The 7794-nt window shown below is 46.7% G+C and overlaps 1 long non-coding RNA gene across 1 annotated transcript; it reads left to right on the top strand.

The window, feature by feature from the left end:
• Positions 1–2460: 2460 nt before the first annotated feature.
• On the top strand, positions 2461–5175 carry LOC120962498 (uncharacterized). Its single transcript, XR_012182823.1, has 3 exons — positions 2461–2906; positions 3874–3995; positions 4940–5175. It is a non-coding gene; the product is annotated as an uncharacterized lncRNA (long non-coding RNA).
• The last annotated feature ends 2619 nt before the right edge of the window (positions 5176–7794 follow it).

The raw sequence follows: 7794 nt of genomic DNA, 5'->3' as shown, positions 1-7794 counted from the left end.
CTGGACCGCATCATCGCCGATGATCGAAGGAGCCATCAAGCCTTATGGTGGCGGCACAGTGGAACTCTCAATGAAAGCACCAATGTCGGTGTCAAAACCGGCGGATCTCGGGTAGGGGGTCCCGAACTGTGCGTCTAAGGCGGATGGTAACAGGAGGTGGGGGACACGATGTTTACCCAGGTTCGGGCCCTCTCAATGGAGGTAATACCCTACTTCCTGCTTGATTGATCTTGATGATACGAGTATTATAAGAGTTGATCTACCACGAGATCATAGAGGCTAAACCCTAGAAGCTAGCCTATGGTATGATTGTTGTTGTCCTACGGACTAAGCCCTCCGGTTTATATAGACACCGGAGGGGGCTAGGGTTACACAGAGTCGGTTACAAGGGAGGAGATCTACATATCCGTATTGCCAAGCTTGCCTTCCACGCCAAGGAGAGTCCCATCCGGACACATGACGAAGTCTTCAATCTTGTATCTTCATAGTCCAACAGTCCGGCTAAAGTATATAGTCCGGTTGTCCGAGGACCACCTAATCCAGGACTCCCTCACTCTCCACTCGTCGAGCATCTCTCCAGCAGGAGGAAAGTCGAGGAGCAGCTGCGCGCGCGCCAAGGCTTCTGCTGGCGCGGGTGGTGGCGACAGCTGCGTGGACCGTGGCGCGCTTTGACTTCTAACCATGTTAGAAGGAGCTCTATCACGGCCCAGTGGCTGTGTGCCATTTTCGCCAGCACTTCGGCGGGCATGCTGGACTCCTTCGTCCCGTGGACGAAGCACAGGGCTCTTCCCACGACGCTGTCTAGGGTCACCGGCGTGGTGACGCTGTTCGTCTCGCACACCATGGGAAGAGCGCACCATGGGCGCCGGGGTGGGCGTCTTGGAGGTCGCTGCGCCGCCCGTAGGGGGTACAGCGATGCCCCCGGAGGGCCCCGCGCCGCCTACGGGGGGCCCAGCCCCGTCCTTGGACCTGGCGCCGTGCGTCTCGTCGTCTGGCGCACGAACGACGCTGGTCGCCAGGCTCTGACTGCCGGGGCGATGCTGGTGCTCGCGGGCCGCGGCTCGGGTTCTGTCCGCGACCGGCCCGCTGTTCGCCCGCACTGGTGCGGGCCGCTCGGCTCCCGACGAGCGGATCGCTGTGATCATCTTCTTCTTGGGAGCCATCGCGACGAAGAACTGCTAGGCTAACTGCTAGACCAGATTCCCACAACTGCGCCCCCTGCCTGGCGCGCCAAAGATGTCGGTGAGAACGACACCTATGGGATCACTGGGATCCCTTCTACAGTCAGCGGGCGCGGGGTTATGAGGAGAGCAGGTCCAGGAGCCAGCACAAGCATCGTTTACCCAGGTTCGGGCCGCGGGGATGCGTAAAACCCTAGTCCTGCTTTGGTGGATGTATTGAGTGTTCTTGAGCTTCTGAACTAGCTACAGTGGCTGCGTAGTTCCAAAAAGCCGAATCCCTCTCATGGTCGCCTGGGGCCTCCTTTTATAGACAAAAGGGGTTGCCACAGTTGCACACAGGAGGTGGAAAGGTCTACAGTGCGCGAGCTTATCGCACGTATTACAAGACAAGACGCATTTAATGCGTCGCTTAGGTGTCCCTTAGCTTTATCGGGGACGGGAGCGAGGCCCATCCCGTCCGTTGCCGCCTCTCCTTGCTTCGACACGCACCCAGGCCAGTGATGCATGCGGCGCCATGTAGGTAGGCAGGCAGCTGAGGTGGCGCGGTGATAGGGTCTTCGCGAAGATCTGCATGCCACCATGCAGGTGCTTGCTGAGTTGGCGTAGAGGCCGCCTGTCGCCACGCAGGTGTCTGCCCAGCTGGTTGAGCTAGCAGCTGCTTGGGGACGGCCGTGGAGTCTTGGTTGATGTGGGCCTGGCTGTGGCCCCGCTGACGCCCTCGGCAAGGGCCTTGCCGGGGGCCCGACAAGGGACTTGCCGTGGCGTTGCAGTCGTCCCCGGCAAGGCGCTTGCCAGGGGTCTTGTGGATCTCCTCGGCAAGGATCCCGCCGAGGGTCGCCGTCTTCTGGTTCTCATCTGATCTCATATATCTATGGTCTTGACAAAGGTCTGCATGCCACCGCGGAGGTGCCTCCCGAGCCCCTGGTCCCAACGTAGTTGTTGACGGCGTTCGGAACCTTTGGGCTCAAGGGTGGCTCGCTCTGTGGGTGTTGGGCAAGTTGCCCCGGCAAGGCTCTTGCCGGGGCCGCAAAAGCCGACACTTGCGGGGGTGAGTCCACCTTGCCCCCTTTGCTCTTTGTGTTTCTGGTCTTGGCGTTGCCTTGGGATTCGGCTTCTCTCCGGCTCCCCTCCTCTGCCCTGCTTAGTGTGGCCGCGGCGCGTGGCTCCGACTGCCCGTGCACAAGTAAAGGGGTACAAAGGAGTGCCCCTACTTTTGTACACCGACACTAACTGTTCCTGGTATAAAATGCTAACCCTAATCCCTTCTCAGTCGCTCCTCTCTCCCTCCGCATCCCCCATCTCTCCTCCCACGCGACTCCTCGCCGCCGCCCCATGATTCCGATGACTTTCGGCGACTATGGCCGGCGCGCAGCCTACACCAATCTTCCCCTCTCTCCGCTCCTTCCTCCCCTCTGGCTAGATTTACCACTAGCGCTCTCCAGCAACCCATCCCCGTGGCTAGGGTTTCGGTGCCGGCGCGGCTCCGGCTGATCCTCTTCGTCGCCTGCCACATGCTGGATGGTGCTCCTGGAATAGGGCCATGCGAGGCCGACCTCCCGTAGGATGTGCTGATGGGCGCACCCTGCAGCCGCATGTTCGGGATGAGCACGGGCCCGACGGTCTTGTCCCGCTCGATGATGGAGGCGGCGAACGCCAGTGCTCCTCGTCCCTGAACCCGTCCACCTGTCCGGCGATGTACAGCTTGTCGTCATGCACGTGTACATGGTAAGCTTCCTCTCTCTTCCCCTCTACCCCAAATCTGGATGGCACTTGCATCTGTTACATATATAAATATGAATAAGCACCACGGTTTGGTATGCGTCTAGATTGGGTACCTGTAGTAAACGGTCGCTCCCCATCTGTATGCGTCCATGAGTCTGCACATGGCCGCTCCTTGGCTTTTATTTTGAACAAAACTCCTCCCTAATCTTCATGTACTCCATGTCCGTGGTTGCTATCATGTACTCGATGCCTTTCTTGTTTCAAAATTCCAATACCTGAAAGTGGCACATCATATTTCTGGTCGTGGTCCTGTTTACATGGCTTTTTCTGATTTAGTTTCAGTCAAGTTTATGTGAAATATAATTTCCTTTTATCTGATACTTTGGTCTGAATATTTACATTCTAATTATCATGTACGTACTAGTGCATACCCAGATATTTTGTTGGTGTTATCTTCCAAAATAATAGTAAATGCAATCCTGAGATAGAAGTAAAAGTTGCATGTCCGCAAACAGAGTTGTACATGTAAACTTACTTACTACAAGTGTTGTAGATGATTGCTTGGAATCATAAAGATCTCAAATAAACATACAAAAACAGATTCTTAACACAAATAAATATAGACTCACCAAATCTATATACTTTTTCCGTGGTTAACTTGTGATGCCAAATAATGTTCAGTATAATAGCAACCTACAAACAATAGTTTACAGTTCTATGATCATTTCCCGCCTATAGTTCCAAATATCATGCGAACATACATTGCTCTATTCAAGAGAAAGAAGTATGTGTTCTTTAGAAAGCAAAATGTTGAAGAAACATGTAAAAAAGATGTTTCATGGCTGCTGTTTAGGTCACTTCTTTATAGGTTATAATCTCTGAAAATCCACAAATTATACGATTGGTTCATAACTGCTATTCATGTCACTTTATAGGTTAATACTTGCTTCATCCATTTATGAATGTGCAGGAAGGACTGTAGAACAGAGAAGGGTTTCATTGTAAAACAGAGAAGGGGTTCATCATGCCGGTTGGGCTGGTTTGGGCTAGCTCCGGCGACAGTGTTGTCGGCCTCAACCACAAATGTTGAAGGTATCCCCCTCCCTTCTCCCTCTGCTCTTGTCATGTGTTCATTTTGTTTGCTTTCCATAGGATACTATCCCAGCTTGTTGTCAAACAAGCTCATTTCATTTGCTTTGCACATATGTGAGTTAAGTATGTTTATACCATATAAAATGAGCTAACCAAAGATTGTTCCCTTATCTGGTAGAGAGACTCGGCTGCGTTGTTGTAGCAGACAAAAGGATATTAAAATGATAATCATTAGTGCCATTGTTATTACCTTCTCCAAGGAAAATCTTGGTAGCAAATTAACTAGACTGTTTGCTTCTAGTCATGGAAACTAAATAAATTTTATGGTTCTTATTTTTCTTAGTAGAGGGGTTGTCCTTTCCCACATAATGACATACCTCAATAGATTTTTACAATGCTCTCGGAGCTGGAAATTGATGTTATGTTCAGATCTCTAACACGGTCACTCCATTGAGTTGTGATAAATTTATTTCACCAAGTTGTTGTTCCAATCTTCAGTTTGTGAAATTGGTTGTCTGATATTTGTGAAAATTAGGACTCATGAACCATGGTTAGTAATATGTATATTATATTTTGTGGACCTGGAACTTTCTTAGGCAAGGCTATTATGTTACTAACATCTTATAATGTACTTATGCTAAGAAACTTTCAGGACATTTATCCGTACTGGTTGTTTCTGCAAGAGTAGACAATATGCATGTTTAGGACATGATGTGAAGCTCGCATATGATCATCTAAGTAAGATATCTTGATTTGAATCGTTGAAGACAGTTTTCTAAGGGCTTCTTAGTAAATGGTTTTCTAGGACAGTACCTACCAAGCCCAGAACCATGCTATTTGTTGTGATAGTTTCCCCTAATCTATAAGATTTTTGTTCCTCCCTAATGTTTTCCTTCCTAATCCATTTCCCTTCATGCTTCTGATGTGCTTAATCCTGTCTGTAGGTATTGCATTACATTGAATTTGATGGAGAGCAAAATCTCCGAGAGAACTGAAAGAATGAGCTGTGAGGTGGAACTAAGGGGCTTTAAGAAACATTTATGTGTTGTTGATGTAAACTGGATTGTGCTAGTTCCTAACTTTGATCTATTTTGTATTTTGTCAACTGATGTTGTAAATCATCATTTCATTGAGGATTTTGTAAACTGATGTATTGTATATACCGGTGGATGCTTGTATAAATGCTACATGATCTGTGTATTATATGTCATTTTGGGAACACTTTGTCTTGGATCGAAGTTGACATTATGATCAGTGTAATGCATTATGCTAAAAAAAGTGTTGTCTCAAAATTTCACTGAATTTAAATGGGATAACTGGATGGACAACATTTAGATAGCTTCTAAATCCATGACGGTTCTTGTGACAAAAAATAATGTACATGTAGGCAGCCACGTCATTCCAATCAGTCAATTCAAAATCCTACGTGGCATCTGTCTATGACGGCTTGTTCTGTCACAGAGGCTCGGGCCTAGTTTGGGTTGGGCGGGCCTGGGGGCACACCTGTGACGGTCAAAATCCGTCATGGAAGGTACGGTGTCAAATTAGGACGCTTGATACATGACAGATTTCAAATCTGTCATGGAAGTACATCCATGTTGGTTTTTCCCTAATCAATGACGGTCACAATCTGTCATGGATTAAAAGGTTTCTTGTAGTGACATCGCCATGTGATTTATCACCAATAGTTCACATCTTTAAGTGATTAACACCCATAGTTCACATTGCCATGTGATCAACACCCAAAGGGTTTACTAGAGTCAATAATCTAGTTTACATCGCTATGTGATTAACACCCAAAGTGTACTAAGGTGTGATCATGTTTTGCTTGTGAGAGAAGTTTTAGTCAATGGGTCTGCCACATTCAGATCCGCATGTATTTTGCAAATTTCTATGTCTATAATGCTCTGCACGGAGCTACTCTTGCTAATTGCTCCCACTTTCAATATGTATCCAGATTGAGACTCAGAGTCATCCAGATCGGTGTCAAAGCTTGGATCGACGTAACTCTTTACGACGAACTCTTTATCACCTCCATAACCGAGAAATATCCTTAGTCTTCAAAGGATAATTTTGACCGCTGTCCAGTGATCTACTCCCAGATCACTATTGTACCCCTTTGCCAAACTCATGGCAAGGTACACAATAGGTCAGGTATACAGCGTGGCATACTTTGTAGAACCTATGGCTGAGGCATAAGGAATGACTTTCATTCTCTCTCTATCTTCTGTCATGGTCGGGTTTTGAGTCTTACTCAACTTCATACCTTACAACTCAGGCAAGAACTCCTTCTTTGACTGATCCATTTTGAACTCCTTCAAAATCTTATCAAGGTATGTACTCATCGAAAGTCTTATCAAGCGTCTTGATCTATCTCTATAGATCTTGATGCCCAATATGTAAGTAACTTCACCGAGGTCTTTCTTTGAAAAACTCCTTTCAAACACTCCTTTATGCTTTCTAGAAAATTCTACATCATTTCCGATCAACAATATGTCATTCACATATACTTATCAGAAAGGTTGTAGTGCTCCCACTCAGTTTCTTGTAAATACAGGCTTCACCACAAGTCTGTATAAAACAATATGCTTTGATCACCTTATCAAAGCGTATATTCCAACTCCGAGATGCTTGCACCCGTCCATAGACGGATCGCTGGAGTTTGCACACTTTGTTAGCACCTTTAGGATCGACAAAACCTTCTGGTTGCATCATATAAACCTCTTCTTTAAGATATCCATTAAGGAATGCAGTTTGGACATCCATTTGCCAGATTTCATAAAATGTGGCAATTGCTAACATGATTCGGACAGACTTAAGCATCGCTACGAGTGAGAAAATCTCATCGTAGTCAACACCTTGAACTTGTCAAAAACCTTTTTCGACAAGTCTAGCTTTGTAGATAGTAACATTACTATCAGCGTCCGTCTTCCTCTTGAAGATCCATTTATTCTCTATGACTTGCCGATCATCTGGCAAGTCAACCAAAGTCCATACTTTCTTCTCATACATGGATCCTATCTCATATTTCACAGCCTCAAGCCATTTTGCGGAATCTGGGCTCATCATCGCTTCCTCATAGTTCATAGGTTCATCATGGTCTAGTAACATGACTTCCAGAACAGGATTACCATACCACTCTGGTGTGGAACGTGCTCTAGTTGACCTACGAGGTTTGGTAGTAACTTGATCTGAAGTTTCATGATCATTATCATTAGCTCCCTCTTTTGTTGGTGTAGGCATCACCGGAACGGTGTTCTGTGATGAGCTACTTTCCAATTCAAGAGAAGGTACAATTATCTCATCAAGTTCAATTTTCCTCCCACTCACTTCTTTCGAGAGAAACTTCTTCTCTAGAAAGGATCCATTCTTAGCAATAAATATCTTGCCTTCGAATCTTGATAGAAGGTGTACCCAACAGTTTCTTTTGGGTATCCTATGAAGACGCACTTCTCCGATCTGGGTTCGAGCTTATCAGGATGAAGCTTTTTCACATAAGCATCGCAACCCCAAACTTTAAGAAACGACAGCTTAGTGATACGTCTCCAATGTATCTATAATTTTTTATTGTTCTGTGCTGTTATATTATCAATCTTGGATGTTTTATAATCATTTTATATCATTTTTTGGTACTAACCTATTGACATAGTGCCAAGTGCCAGTTGCTGTTTTATGCATGTTTTTTCCATCGCAGGAAATCAATATCAGAAGGAGTCCAAACGCAACGAAACTCCCTGGAGATTTTTTTGGACCAAAAGGAACATAATGGGCCCTGGCTGCGCCTGGGGGTGCTCCGAGG

Source organism: Aegilops tauschii, chromosome 4 (genome assembly GCF_002575655.3).
Source record: "Aegilops tauschii subsp. strangulata cultivar AL8/78 chromosome 4, Aet v6.0, whole genome shotgun sequence".
Classification (NCBI taxonomy): Eukaryota; Viridiplantae; Streptophyta; class Magnoliopsida; order Poales; family Poaceae; genus Aegilops; species Aegilops tauschii.
This window is presented reverse-complemented; position numbering and strand designations above follow the sequence as displayed.